General features: G+C 42.5%; 1 protein-coding gene across 1 annotated transcript in view; it reads left to right on the top strand.

The window, feature by feature from the left end:
• Window positions 1-14,124, top strand: part of BTBD9 (BTB domain containing 9) — an 820,757-nt gene that overhangs the window by 331,930 nt on the left and 474,703 nt on the right. The window contains exon 2 of the mRNA XM_050787637.1: window positions 7,723-7,844. The gene's annotated coding sequence lies outside the window, so the exon portion shown is untranslated. The remainder of the gene's footprint in view (window positions 1-7,722; window positions 7,845-14,124) is intronic.

Genomic DNA, 14,124 nt, shown 5'->3' with positions numbered 1-14,124 from the left:
CCATGCCTGGCTCATTTTTGTATTTTTAGTAGAGACGGGGTTTCATCATGTTGGCCAGGCTGGTCTCAAACTCCTGGCCTCAAGTTGATCTGCCTGCTTCGGCCTCCCAAAGTGCTGGGATTACAGGTGTGAGTCACTGTGCCTGGCCAGGTGTATAAATTTTAACTTTTGCCTGAAGTGAGGGCAAGGGACTAGGAATCAGATAGTCATCATAAGCATATTTACCACTCATTTTCCTAGTTTTTTCACAAACAACTTGAAGTAGCTATTGAAATTACAAACAGAATGTAGAAAATTATAAACCGGCCAGGTGCGGTGGCTTACGCCTGTAATCCCAGCACTTTGGGAGGCTGAAGTGGGCAGATGACGAGGTCAGGAGTTCAAGACCAGTCTGGCCAACATAGTGAAACCCTATCTCTACTAAAAATACAAAAAATTAACCAGGTGAGGTGGTGTTAACCTATAATCCCAGTTACTTGGGAGGCTGAGGCAGGAGAATTGCATGAACCCAGCAGGCGGAGGATGCAGTGAGCTGCGATCGTGCCATTGTACTCCAGCCCAGGCAACAGAGCGAGACTTCGTCTCAGAAAAAGGAAAAGAAGCCGGGCGCGGTGGCTCACGCCTGTAATCCCAGCACTTTGGGAGGCCGAGGCGGGCGGATCACGAGGTCAGGAGATCGAGATCACAGTGAAATCCCGTCTCTACTAAAAATACAAAAAAAAAAAAAATTAGCCGGGCGCGGTGGTGGGCGCCTGTAGTCCCAGTTACTCGGGAGGCTGAGCCAGGAGAATGGCGTGAACCCGGGAGGTGGAGCTTGCAGTGAGCCGAGATCGCGCCACTGCACTCCAGCCTGGGCGACAGAACTAGACTCCGTCTCAAAAAAAAAAAAAAAAGAAAAAGAAAAAGGAAAAGAAATTATAGATAAACCAGAGAAGGAGAAAACCCAAACTTAAGTACAAGGTTCAGTACCAGTAGAAAACAAATTAGAATGCAGATATAAAGACCACAGGTTTCTATTCAGGCACTAAAATGGAGCCACACATTTGACTCAGAGCTTAATGGCAGCCAAGGTGAAAAGGAACACATACCCAATTACACAATTCACTTGCTGTAAGCAGGACAATCAGTTATTCAAGAGTAGCCAAGCACTTCATGATACCTAGCTCTGAAATTTTCATGTGATCAAGTGCACAATAACAATCCTATAGTAAAAGCTATTGGAGCTTAGAAAAGGATACCCCAATATATGGCACTTTGAAGTACTAAAGAAGCAGCTTCAAAATCTGACACCCCTTCACCCACCCCATCTCCAATCTTATCTCTCCTAAAGCTCAGGATGAAGTTCTTTAGTTCCTTTATATACCTATAAATTGGACCCACCAAAGAGAAACACAATTGCCTTTGATCCCTCCCTGAAATTTCATTAACTAGAGATTAAACCTCACATCAGAGGGAGACTGAAAATTAAACACCACACGTAAAGTCCAAACTTTGTACCAAACTATCATCCCTTTTCCCTTCCCACTTAATTCCCAGAATCATTTACTAACCATTGCCTGAGTATTGGAGCCATTTATTCCTCCTAAAAATAACTTACTGTCCCTTAAAATTACCACATCTCCCCCATCTCTCCTTCTCTTATGAAGAAGGGTATATAAGCATCTGGACCTCATTGTGTTATTGGATAATCATTCTCCTGTGATTCCCCTGTGCTTGTGCACATTAATAAATTTGTATACCCTTTTCTCCTGATCTGCATATTGTCGGTTCACTTTCAGCACACTTTCAGAGGGCAGAGGGGAAGCTTTGCCTATTTGCCCAGACAATGCACTGGTGGGCTCTGTGGAGTTGTCTCTTCTAGAATTGCTTAACATATGCAGAAGATACAATACTCAAAATACAAGCCATGAAAACACTCCTGGTTGTGGGTGGGGAAGATTTCTGTTTGTATGCTCAGGACAATATGGTCAGGTATGCAGTGTCTTGATGGACCAGCTAATATTGTGTGGCTGACTAAAGGCAGATACACACTGTTTAGAATTCAGTAATCTAATCAGCAGATGGTAGAGGGCTGACAGCCTTTTGTGAAGAGTGAGTCACCCCGTTAAGATTCTCACCTAAATAGGAACATTCCTCTCCATATGGTAGTGAACAGACAGAGCCCCTGCAGGCAACCCAGGATTTTCCTTAAACAACTCTTCAAAAATATGAAAAAAATCAGTGTTCAAGACCATCAAGTTCCATTCAACAGAGCAAGAGGTCTGCAAACTCACAGACACGTCATGTTTTTCTTTTCTTTAAAAAAAATTCCCATTAGTTACCAATATTTAGAGGTCAACAGTTTTCAAATCTGGCAACCTTGGATGCTCATACCACATGGTAACAATCTGCTGGGCTGAGTTCAGAGTACTTACCCACCTGCCTGGGCCGTTTAGGCTTTAGAATGCTCTGTCGGAGAATGATCAAGATTTGGATTGAAATTTTTCAAAGAAGAAATGATCAGTTGCTCACTGTGACTGTAGGAAAACCTAACTAATGCTCCCATGAAATATATGGCTTTTAGCAAAGTGGCTGGCCAGTAAATCTACCTGGAAGAATTACTTGCAAAACATACCCTTAAGTAAATAAATTAATGTGGTATTTAGTTGCTGGATCTAAGCCAATTAAATTTGAGGACATGTGCCCCCCAAAATTATTTCAGTTTTGGAACAGGTGATCTTGATCCATTCTTTCTGACAAATGGTGAGCAACAAGATCAGCTATCAAGTTTATTATAATAAAATATCATCAGCATATAGGAAGATCATGGGTTTTTTAATTTCTAAAGCAAGGGAGCATGTGTCCAAATAACCTAAAAGTGGTTTCAAATTACTTAGACGTAAGTTAAAAACAAGAAGGGCTACAACTATTTTATGCCACTTAAAATATTTTTTGATCTGTCTGAACAATTCTATTGATCTGGACTTTCCAGGTCATAGAGAAGTCTTGGTTTTATATGAACCTGGATTCTATATTTAACTCATGCAACTTAACCTGAAACCAGCTCTTATTCACAGAGTCAAAGTATGAGAAATCATTTGAAGCTGCAAACATTATTTTAAGAACAAAGTTTATTTTTCTAATTGTAAAAATTATTATTGTACATTGTCAACAATTTGGAAAAGAAAGAAAAGTTTACATTATTTTTCTTTAAAAAATTTCAAAGCAATAGAATACAGATATGCAGGGCAATTCACCCACTTACAAACGCTGAGCCAACAAATTTACTCAGAGCTTCTTGGCAAAGTGAAAAGGGAAAAACAGCCAGTTATATAATTCACATTGCCTATAAAGAGAAAACACATCAGTTACTCAAGGGTAGCCAAATATTTCATGACTCGTGGCTCAGAGAGACAATTCTCTTGTGTTCATATGAGGAACACAGAGTGATATCACACACAACAACCTGTAAACTATGCCTTCTAGAATTCCTCAGTACAAGGGAAAGTGTACACAGTATGAAGCCTGGGGGTTAAAAGCATGGATTTGAATCCCAGCTTTGTCACTTATTAATTGTACCTTGAGTAATTACTTAACCTTTCTATGCCTTGGCTTCCTGTTTTATAAAATATTGTGAATAATATCACCTACCTCAAAGGGCAGTTATGAGGCTTAAATGAACTAATGCTTACAAGACAAACATAGGTAACATAGGTACAGGTACTAGTACACGGTAAACATCCTTATTATTAAAGTCAATGCTAAAATAAATGTGTGTGCACATGCTAATAGTACAGACAGAGGGTACTTAAACCAACTAAGGGCCTGAGGAAAGGCTTCTTGGAAAAAGGATGCTTGTGCTGGGTCTAAATCTTGGTCTACCATGACCTCGGCCAAATTATTTAAACTTTGTCCCTATCTGCTAAAACAGATATTTTGACTTGGCCTTCCAAAGCGTTGGGATTACAGGCATGAGCCACCACAACCAGGTCTACCTCATTATTTTAAATTTTTATTTTTAATTTTTAATTAATTTATTTTTTTGAGACGGAATTTCACTCTTGTTGCCCAGGCTGGAGTCCAATGGCGTGATCTTGGCTCACTGCAACCTCTGCCTCCCGGATTCAAACGATTCTCCTGTCTCAGCCTCCTGAGTAGCTGGGATGACAGGGGCATGCCACCATGCCCGGCTAATTTTTGTATTTTCATTAGAGACGGGTTTTCATCATATTGGTCAGGCTGGTCTCGAACTCCTGACCTCAGGTGATTCACCCACCTCTGCCTCCTAAAGTGCTAGGATTACAGGCATGAGCCACCACACTTGGCCTTATTATTATTATTTTTTAAAAAGAACTATGACAACTAGTTATGTACTTAGTATTTCTGTCTCTCCAAACTGTGAGTTCCTTGAAAACTGTGTCATAGCCATAGTATCTAGGACAGAAGCTGGCACGTAATATACTGATTCTTAATGGTTGAAAAATGGTCTGAGAAGGATTTGAAGTGTACTGTTATAAGCAAGTGAGTCTGATATAAAATTGGGGTGATTGAGCCCGGGGGTTGAGGCTGCAGTGAGCCAAGATTGCACCACTGTACTCCAGACTGGGCAACAGAGCAAGACGCTGTCTCAAAAATAAAAAGAAATAAAAGTATTGAATCAAATATGACCAAAAAAAAAATAAAATTGGGGGATTATCTAGCAATTAATGTGAAAATTAGACTCAGCTTGATCCCATCCTTTGCCAGATGAGAAAACCAAAGCCTGGAATAGCTGAGGGATTTGTTCAAAGTTATCTAGCTAGTTAATGGCCAGAATCAAGACTAGAACCTCGAAACTCCCATCAAACCAGTCCAGAGGCCAATCCACTACATTGGTCTGCCTTTGAGATCTCAGTGATTTAGTATGTATTTCCACTATCCCACTGAAGTTTGCTATTGTTGGTTACCAACCACTTTTGTTGCTAAATCCAGTGAATGCTTTCTAGTTCTTGATATACTGGGCCTATTTGTGGTCTCTGACTGTGTTGACCCCTCTCCATCTTGCTTGCTTGGCTTCAGAGGCATTAGGCTCACCTAGTTCTCCTTTTCTCTCTAGCCATTCCTCCTCAGACTTCTTTTTGGGCTTCTGATCATCTGCACCTCCTTTTAAAGTTAGTGCTCCCCAGGGGCCCTATCCTTGCCTCTCCTTATTATGTCTTCTGTATTTTCTCCCTGATTGATCTCATCCATGCCTCGGGCTTAAATTACCAATTATAAATTTATTTCTTCCAAATCTATTTTAACTCAACCTCTTTCCTCATTCATAGACCTGTATAGTTTGAGTATTTATTGGACATTTTTCTACAGATGTGGAGGTTCCCTCCATCAGGTCACAGTCATATTGCTATAGTCTCTGAAGGTGCTGAATTGTACCCTTCATTTCCAGGTAACAGAGAAAGCTGCAGGAAACCAACTATTATCTTTATTACTGACTGTATTAGTTTCCTACTGCTGTTGTAACAAGTTAGCACAAACCTGGTACCTTAAAACATACAAGTTTATTATCTTGCAGTTCTAGAAGTCAGAAGTCCTAAAATCAACGTGTTGGCAGGGTTGTGTTCCTAGGGTGCTAGAGAAGAATCCATTTCCTTGCCTTCTCCAGCTTCTACAATTTGCTTGCATTCCTTGGGTCCATCTTGAAAGCGAACAGTATAGCATCTTCAAATCTGTCTGACCTCTGCTTCCACCGTCACATCTTCTCTGACTCTGACCCTCCTGCCTCCAGCCCAGTCAGACAATCCAGGATAATCTCTCTAGATGCATCATTTAGTCATATCTGCAAAGTCCCTTTTGCCACGTAATATAACATATTCACAGGTTCTGAGTATTAGGGTGTGGTCATCCTTTTTTTTTTTTTTTTTTTTTTTTTTTTTTGGTGTGTGGGGGGATCATTATTCTGTGTAACACAGCTGACAAAGCTGGTATTAAATATCACCTGTGGACAGACAGCTTCCTAATGCCAAACTCTGGAATTAAATACATATACTTTCTTTGTAGCCCTGGACTAGGCACCCTTGTCCCTACCCATAGGCCCTGCTCCAGGAAAAATGGAAAAGAACATCAGGATAGTTCCCTGAAGATTGTTATCTTTTAAGAGAAAAAGAATGGGATAGATGTCACATGTCTAGTTTCTCCCATTTAAGTTCACCAACCAGGAAGTCACTCCCCTACGGAAGAGTGAATTGGGGACAGGTACAGTGAGAAGCCAGGAGAGTATTACACTAATAGATGTCATTCCATATGGAAGGAAGACATTGTGAATGGAGAGTAAATGTTTCCCCAACAAACATATCCATATTTGAACTCATCACCATACTCCACATATCTGGTCATCCTCCTAAGGAATGTCACCATCACTATCTATAATAGTAACTTAGACACCTGTGGATAATCAAGACTCATGTAGCTTGCCATCTTGCTAAATGTTACCACTGTCTACCTCAGCACTCATGCTAGGAACCTGGCCTACTCATTTATCCCCACTCAGTGCTGTGAATTCTACCACCTTAATGGCGCTAACATCTATCCCCTCCTCTATTCCCACTGCCAATGCCTTAATGTTCTTATCACTTGTCTGAGTACTGCAATGGCCTAAAAATGGGTCTCCCTGCCCCAAGCCTTGCTTTTCCTGACCATTTTCACTTTCTACTTTTACTCCTGAAGCTGCCTTTGCCTGGAATTAAGTCCTTCCCAATCTGTCTCCTCCAACACCCGCACGGGTGGTCCCCTACCTTGCTCCAGCGCCGGGGATAACTGACTCTCTTACATCAGCTAGAGTCAGACCTGCATCCGGATTTCTACGACTCTTACCTATCTAGATAGACAAATTTATTTTTTGAGACAGTGTCTTGCTCTCACTGCAGAGGCTGGAGTGCAGCGGCGCGATCACGGTTCACTGCAATCTTGAACTCCCCAGGTTCAAGCGATCCTCCCACCTCAGCCTCCAGAGTATCTGTGACTACAGGCGCGTGCCATCATACCCATCTAGTTTTTGTCTTTTTTGTAGAGACGGGGTTTCACTATGTTACCCAGGCTGGTCTCGAACTCCTGAGCTCAAGCGATCCGCCCACCTCGGCCTCCCAAAGTGTTGGGATTACAGGCGTGAGCCACAATAGGCTTTATACTTACAAAGTACCTTTGCATACCTTATTTCATTTTCACCTCACAATTCTCCAGCGTAGGCTGGACCGGTATTATTATGCCCATTTACATACAGAGGAAACTGAGAGTCAAGGCTGGGCCAGTCACACCCTGCTGCGAAGTTAACGAGCGTCACTTAGCAGCCTCGACATTAACCGCGCTCTCAGCCCTTTCCGGCCCTACACCTTGGAGAACATTCCTGCACCTCCAAGAACTGGCCGATAGGGTCTGCGGCGGTCCGGACAAGGTCACTCCACAGGCGCCCAGGACCTTCCCATCCGTAGTGACGCGCGCCGGTGACGCCATACAGTGACGTGCGGTGACGCGACTTACCCCGGAGCCAGGTGCCGGCAGGGCAGCCACACCCTGGGGCCCCCTGCTCTGGAGGGGCAGCGGGTAGAGCCGGTGCGGAAAAGCCGCCAAAGCCGCCTCAGGCGACTTTCGAGGCCTGCACCCCGGGACCCAGCAGCCGGCGATCGATCGGTTGCTAAGTGACGCCACCGCGCAGTGGCGCGTGCGCGGCCACGGCGGAGTGCGTGAAAGCGGACGCGCGCCGCGGCAGCCGGGGCGGCGGCGAGGACGGCGGCCACGGCAGCGGCGAAGGGGGCGGTGGCGAAGAGGGGGGTGCGGAGCGGGCGGAAGAGGCGTCTGTGCCGTCTGCTAGGTCGCAGAGGAACATCGTTGGGGTGAGTAGCCGGGTCCTTGCAGGGGAGGTGGGGCCTGGCCGCACCTGCTGCGCGGACCCGGGGCGCGGGGACGCGCGCCCCCGCCGTATCCGCGCGCACCGCTCCCCGCCCCTCCGCCGCTTTTTCCGGGGGCGGGGAAGGAGCTGGACGGGGCCTGACGAGGGTCAGTTCCTGGGCCCAGGTGCTCTGGAGAGCGTAGCCGGGGCCGGGGAAGGCTCGCAGTCCACGAAGGTGTAGTAGGAAGTAGAGGTCTCGGGGGTTCGGGGTGGCTCTACCAGCCTCCCAAAGAGAGGAGTTCGAATCAGGAGCAGCGCAGGTTCACTAGCAGCCTCGTATCCTGTCTGAGACGACGTTGCCTGGGACTGAGAGGAGGCGAAACCCGTGACCCTGGGGTGGGGGTTCGGAAAGTTTGGGACTGCTGGGGCCCTCATCTCCCCTGTCCTGGCCAGCCTCTGAGTAGGAGCTGGTTGTTATGGAGAGAGTTGTGAAGCAGTGCCTGCGTGCGGCGTCAGACACACCCACGTCCAGGGAGGGTGACCTGTCAGTATATATCCGGGGCAGCCAACCTGTTGCCTAGAGTTTGTAACTTCACACGTATGTGCATGTGTTTCCTTGGCGTTTTAGTACATTGTTGCTACAGAGTTTGAGACCAAGGTGCTGATAGGCATCCTCATTTGTTACTTCCTCATAGACTCAAATATCTTGCTATATTTCCCAGAACCGTGTTGTGCTTTTGTCATTAGTAGGTCCAAGGAAGTATGGAAGCATGTTTCGTTTGTTTTTCGTAAAGGCAGTACAAGTTGCTATTTTCTGGACAGAAAATAGGGATTCTCTTCACTGTGTGGGCTGGAAAGTGTTGATGATGGGAGAACCCAGAGTGTAAAGGTGTAGCTTATCCTCAGCCCAGTGCTCTCTTCTCAGCGCTCTGGACTCTATAATGGGTAGATGTATGGGGGTTGTGGTTACCATACTTAGGAGCGAGGAGTATTGGAGACAGGGAAGAAGCCAGTCTTTTCTTTCTGTTGATTAAGGCAATGTGTAGAACCAGTGAAAAGATAGACTGTACTGAAATGTAATGTTTGGTGCAAGAGGATTGAGGAAAATAAGTTCAAAGTTCTCATTTAGGTCTAAAATTCTTTGATTCCGTTTCATAACTGAGGATCTATAAAGTATGTTACCTCTTGGAACCGGTAATAACCTTGCTTTGTAACACTTACTAGATTACTCGGAATTCAAAGTGTCTTCCTCCTTGCACTATAATAGCTTTTAGGACAGGAGTCACCTGTGTTTTCCTCCTTGCCCTATGTCTAACACATAGGAAAAACGTGCCTGCCACAGAGTAGGCATGCAATGGATGTTTGTTATATAGCACACTATGCTCAAGTGGTGTATCTATATATAGAAAGCATTTAGTTCAGTCCATTAAGTACTTAATAAATGTGCCTCCCTCTGCCCAGTATCATGATAGGTATGGGAGGAGGATTATGGAGTGAAAAATGACATAGACCTTTTTTTTTTCCTTTGAGAGCAGTAGTCTAGCTAGGAGATATATACAATAATTATAAAACCAAGTTAAGTAGCATGTAACCAGTGCTCTTTGAGGACTATAAATGTGGTAGGAAATCAGAAAAGATAGGATGTGTCGGCTGAGTTAGGGAACTCTTTGAAAGAGGTAAGACTTGACTTGCTCTCTGAAAGAAGTGTAAAATTTGAATTAAGAAATAAACCAGGGACTGAGGAAATAATAATGTGAATTTGGTTGTTGGAGGATATACCAAGACGACTTTTATGTCTGGTAACTGGAGCAGAACGTCTCTTATAGGGGAATACTGGAGAGAGATGGCTTAGCAGGTTGGGAAGGCAAAGTGTTAAGGACTAAGGCGGGCTTATCAGCATTCCACTGTTAACAAGACAGAACCTTCTTGTAAGGTGGGATAGAGGTTGTATTAATCAGAGTATAGTCTTTGACAAGAATAAGTGTTATCCTTACTTGAAAGTAAAGGATATTACTCTTGAACCAATATCAGGTTGTTAATGTACTTTTGATTTCAATTACTAATTGGAATTGATGCTTCACTAATGTGCATGTATTTTAGGTAGTTAGTGGTGCATGTCTCAATTTCTAAAATCTACCTGATGTACTTGGGCCGTTGTTTTGGAAATTGACTGAAATGATGTACCAGTAGTCATCCAGTCACTCTCAGTGACATAGTTTTGCTTGGGATTATCTCTCTGAGGTTTGTCTTTACTGCTGATCCTGTAAAAAATACAAATGTTAGTTGGGAAAGGAGACTTTCTGATGAACGATGCTTAAAAATATGGACAAAAGAGATTTCTGAATAATTAAAGACACTGCTGCTGAATATTGAACCCTTGATCTTTATTTATAACATCTTCTGTTATGTGAAAATTCTTTTGAGTGTGTAAACCTGAAGTTGAATAGCTAACCAAGATGTGTAAAGTTACAACTGCAAATGTTGCATTATTTAACAACTCAGCAAATATTTACTGGGTGCTGGCTATGGCTAGACACTTTGTTGGGTTCTGGGAAGACGAAGTGGTTAAGACACAGAATATCCTCAGCATACTAAGTGTTCATCAGAAGAGATAAACCACTAACCATTATATGCTGTGACAAATTAAATCACTTTTGGAATGAATAATGTGCTGGGGGAGTAGAGCACTTTGGCTGGAGAAAAAATTGATTGGGAACATGCTGAAAAGAAGGGGATGGAGCTTAGCTCTGAGGGTTAAATAAAATTTTGCCACATGTGGAGGAGGAAGAGAGCATTCCAGGCAGAGGGGCCAACATAAGCAAAGTTACTGAAGATTAAAATTAAATGGCACTTTTGGAAATATCTTGAGTTGTTTCTTGTGGGCAAGAGAGAGGGAAGAGGGCTGAACTCAAGAACCCATTCCTGAGATTATGAACCCATTCCTGCTGTAATGGCATTAATCCATTCATGAAGGCCTAGTCACTTCTTATTGCATGGCAGAAGTGATGAGGCAGGAAGCTATTTTTGGAGCCAAATTATGAGGGGGTCTTCTACTTCATCCTAAAAAGTCTAGACTTCTTCCATTCATTGGCAGTGGAGAGCCATAGAAGGTAGAGTAATCAGAAAGTTGACAGTTCGTGTGCAGATTGCATTAGAGTGGAGAGGCAGGGAGACTAGAATGTAGGTGAGAAATGTTGGACAATGGGAATGGATCGATTTTGGAGACATTTTTAGATGTTAAAAATCTTTACATTTATGACCAGCTAAAGGTAAGGGAGAGTGAGAAGTCAAAGATAATATGTCTAGTTTGAGCAACTGTTTGCTTATGATGACATTAAGTTAGAAATTACAGGAAGAGGGACAGGTTTGAAGAGGAGAGAAGAAATAATGGCAGTGTTAATTCTGAGGTTTCTATGAGGAGTTTAAAAAGAGAGATCTACTAAGTAACTGGAAATTCTACTTCAGAGTTTATGAGATGGTTAGGGACAATTGTAATATAGATGACCGCTGAGGTTATGGGAGTAGCAACCTTCTAGGATGCATGTTAGTATAGTAGTTAACTTAGTGGACTTTGGAGTTAGGAAGATAGCAGGTCAGATCTCTGTTCAATGTTCTTTATTGGTTGGCTGACCTTGGGAAATTTATTTAACTTCTCTAAGCCTAGGCTTCTTATCTGAATTAAAGAATTGTAGTGGAAATTAAGAAAGGTACTATGTGCACAGTGATTAACACAATGCCTGTCTTATAAATGCTTAATATAATAAATGGCAGCTGTTGCTGTTATTGTTAGTAGTAGTAATGGATGTAGAGATAGTAGATGAGGGCCCAACCCCAGAAAAATGGAGAGTGGGAACTGGCAAAGATGATGAATGGAACTTTTGGACATTTAAATCAGTATTTAAACTTGGATCAGTTATTGTCTTTGTTTTGTGCTGCTATTTCATATTTTATGTTTCATAATAGCAGCACAAAACTAAGACAAGAACTGATCTAAGTTTAATTTATAAAGAACAGGCTGGGTAATTTATAAAGAACAGAAATTTATTTCCTGATGGTTCTGGAGGCTGGGAAGTCAAAGATCAATGTGCCAGTATCTGGTGAGGGCCTTCTTGCTGCGTGATAACATGGCAGAAGACATCAACATCACATGGGTGAGAGAGAGAGGGAATGGGGCTGAACTCATAGTGTGAACCTATTCCCACTCTGTTGGCATTAATTCATTCAGGAGAAGAGTCTTCATGGCCTAATCACTGAAGATTCCACCACTCACTACTGTTGCATTGGGGAATCAAGTCTCCTCTAACACATAGAGGACACATGCAAACTGTAGTAGTTCTAAAATTTGAAAATGCATTAGGAAGAGCTGGAGGGGGCCAGGTGTGGTGGCTCATGCCTGTAATGCCAGCACTTTGGGAGGCTAAGGCGGGTGGATCACTTGAGGTCAGGAGTTTGAGACTAGCCTGGCCAACATGGTGAAACCCTGTCTCTACTAAAAATACAAAAATTAGCTGGGTGTGGTGGCACACACCTGTAATCCCAGCTACTCAGGAGGTTGAGGCAGGAGAATCACTTGAACCCAGGAGGCGGACATTGCAGTGAGCCAAAATTAGGCCACTGCACTCCAGCCTGGGTGACAGAGTGAGACTCCATCTCAAAAAAAAAAAAAAAAAAAAAGAAAAGAAAATAAATAGCCAGAAGCCTTGGTAAAGCACAGATTTCTGGGTCCCACCCCCGTAGTTTCTGATTATGTAGGTGTGGACTGGGGCTTGAAAAATTGCATTTTTGAACAAGTTCCCAGGTAATGCTGATGCTGCTGTTAGAGGATAGATGAAAAGGAATCAGCACTAACAAAGTGGTTGAAGTGTATGGAGAACTAGGAGATAGTTTAGAGAAGAATAAGAATTAACAGCCTCTAGACTCTCTAGGTCCACCAGTCTGATTTCCAATTTCATAGACCTTATCTCATTTCTGTTTTCTCCAGAATATATTATAATGCCTGATACATAGCAATAACCTTTGAAGCTGCTTAATACTGTCCTGGTGCCTGATTGCATGTACCTCACACACAGATTTCATTTATCCTCTTTTATCTCTGATGAGTCATGGGGAGGATATGATTTCTAATTTTACACACACACAAAATAACTACAGAAAATTTCTTTCATATATCTGATGTGTAGCTATGTGCATTTGACTTTGTGTTAGATGCCGTCTCCCCTTATTTTTTTTTAAAATGACAATCCAGTTTGCAAAATAATTGTTAATAATATGTGCCAGGATTCCAGTCTGTGTCCTGTATTAGGCACCTTGAGTCTTACAAGGGAAGCAAATAATGTATTCCCTGTTCCTGAGAAGTTTACAGATAAGATGGGTGAAATGAGCAAAACCCACAAGAAAGAAACAGGAAGAGGTATAATCACAGAAATGTGGATGTAGAGGAATCTGAATCTAAGGGCACATTCCTTGCTTGCCAATATTCTTTGGGTTTTACATGTTGCATATACTGAAGACTTTTGGCATATAGCACACATGTTAGTCCTAGTCTCTGAGAGGAAGTTATAAGGGAGTTCCACTGTATGAGGAAATAAAACAGTAGCTGTGCAAAATTATAAACACATTTGTAAAGGGAGTGAAATTGGGGTTAAATTGGAGCTTCATGACTGACAGTTTAGCTACTCACTATTCTGCCTAGGTGCTTGTTCTCTCTATCTCTCAACTAACATTCATTAAGCATTTACAATGTGCCAGAAATTGTATGAAGTGCTGGGCATAGAGAAAACATTAACTGCCTTGTGTACCTAAGTCTGGTTTTACTCGGGGAAATGAGTGTGCACACATATATGCACATTGTCAGGGTGAAGGTGCCTGACTTTTATAATCTTAAGATTATATTGAAGGAAGAGACATCGAGGACTTGAAGTTGAATTCATTCAGCCTTATATATTCAAGGAGCCATGACGAGTATAGGGATGGGGTCATGACAGGTATAGAGATGTATCTTTTTTTTAGCAATCAAATCTGTAATTTGATAGAAGAGAAAGAACATATTTGGAGTAATACAAAGAATATGATAAGTACTGTATAAATATTGATTACGGACTAGGTACTTTGGTTTCTTAAGTAGCTAAGTGTTCAGTTTTAACAGCAACTCATAAGCTATTGTAATGTTTCAGAAATTATAACATGTCATAAGTCCACATTAACCTCCTGGGCTGCCTTTGCATCTGAATATGAGACACAAAAATATTCTGGCAGTCTGTGTCCCTATTTTCTTGATTTGGGAA

This window comes from Macaca thibetana, chromosome 4 (assembly GCF_024542745.1).
Source record: "Macaca thibetana thibetana isolate TM-01 chromosome 4, ASM2454274v1, whole genome shotgun sequence".
In the NCBI taxonomy this organism is placed as follows: domain Eukaryota; kingdom Metazoa; phylum Chordata; class Mammalia; order Primates; family Cercopithecidae; genus Macaca; species Macaca thibetana.
This window is presented reverse-complemented; position numbering and strand designations above follow the sequence as displayed.